The sequence below is a fragment of the Haliotis cracherodii genome, unplaced genomic scaffold, assembly GCF_022045235.1.
Source record: "Haliotis cracherodii isolate W230 unplaced genomic scaffold, xgHalCrac1.p SCAF_3, whole genome shotgun sequence".
NCBI lineage: Eukaryota > Metazoa > Mollusca > Gastropoda > Lepetellida > Haliotidae > Haliotis > Haliotis cracherodii.
Genome location: NW_027266286.1, coordinates 9,665,618 through 9,667,469, shown reverse-complemented (window position 1 = coordinate 9,667,469; position 1,852 = coordinate 9,665,618).

The window sequence follows — 1,852 nt, the reverse complement described above, 5'->3', positions numbered from 1 at the left end:
AGACACAGATCAAAGAACTTCCTACAAACTCCCTGAATGGGTAAGTCGCACTCCCTTATACGAAACTGACCCAATTATAAACTGCTGTCTTTTCTCGAGAGATGAAGGTTAGGGCATCGTATATGTTTTACAATAGCGCTATGGTGCCCATTTCCATCCCCCCCCCCCCCCCCACCCCCCACCCCCCCACCCCCCACCCCCCCGCATTCGGATGTTTATTTTAGCCGTCAGAACTAAAACAGTAATATAAACTTTTGTTTTTTTTAAATCGATACAGTATTCTCGTAACAATGTAGTTTCATACGTCATAATGATACGATACTCCATCACTTAAACTAAATGTCTCTCTCTTCACATTGAAGGTCCCAGAAGCCTATACTGGACTTAAGGAGCTTCCTCACCCCTACCCCAGGGGATTACAGCTCACACCCGGCTATTGTTTGTGGGTGTGGTACCCCGGCCGGGGAACACCCTCTCCTCCCATCAAGATCTGCGCACACCGCCCAGACCGCCAGGGAACTCCCACCCACGTCCAGCCAGTCAGCTACAGAGGTCAAGGACACGGTGGAAGTGTCCGGTCAGCCTGAATGCAGACACTCCATCCTCGGGCACTTCCACCAAGGCCACATTCCAGAAGTGTGGAGCCCGTAAGTGAAGTGTATAAACTAAATATTTGTAATTTTGGAGAATTATGTACTACTCAAACATTGCAGTCAACCCTTTAGGCATATTTTGATGAAGGAATTTAAACAATACTTTTTGTATTTGAGAACAACTTCGAAATTCCACTTTTTAAAAGTTACTTCTGTGAGTAAAAGTTCTTGTTTCTTTTCTTTCAGATCTCGACATCCAGGAACCCAGTGCACCTCGGTGGCATTCGCCGCCATTGTTGCCAGTGCAGTTGTTCCTGCTGGTCTGTGGACTCCAGCTACACTGGACGGGGTCCTCGTCATGGGGGACCGTCTTCATGACGCCATCCTCGACACCATGGGAAGCTGGGCTCCTCCCAGCAAACATCTGGCAGCAGACGAGATGATGGAGGAGCCTGAGGACTCCCAGTCGAGATGGCCTGTCCGGTGCGGCCGAGTCTGCGAGATGCAGGGACTTCTGTACCCTGGCAGCATGGACTCGAACTCCCTAACAAGTCAGTTGACCTGGGATTGGATGCCAGGCCAGCCCCTCAGGGAGTTTGGGGATGCTGTGGGGAGGGTGTTTAAGGCCCAGGACTGCCAGGGAGCCATTATAACCTTTAATGGCAGAAGCTCGGCCTTGCTGCAGAACCCTGCTGGTGGCTGGATGGTTGTCGACAGCCATGCCAAGGATGTTTTAGGTGCCACTGACGTTGATGGGAAGTCGAGCCTTCTGAGGTTTCCTTCCCTGAGTCAAGTGGTGGCTTATTACAGTTGCATGGCGGTAAGACCCACTCAGTATTCACTGACAGGGTTCAAGGTCGAGCCGATGTCAGAAGGGGGGTAACCTCCCTGGTAGTACCCTCCCCAGCGTTCGGTTTGACCGCCACCTTGAGGTGCATCTGTCCCTGTGTGAGAATGAAAAAGGACACGATCTCTGGTGGCTACATTGAGGTGCATTTGTCCTCCTTCAGAGCAAGGGAAGAACATGGCTTGATTATGAATGATTGAGCACGATATGCACACTGTTGTAGTAGTGACAGCATGCAAGGCCAGCACTTGATGCTGTCTCTTTGAACACAGACTGGACACGTGTGGTAGTAACAGCATGCACGGTCTGCTAAGAGACACTTACAGCCTGAAGGCTACAACCAGCATTTCTCCTAAAGGGAGGAACAGGCACACGAGTTGATGGAGAACAGGCTTACTTGTTAACGAGATTT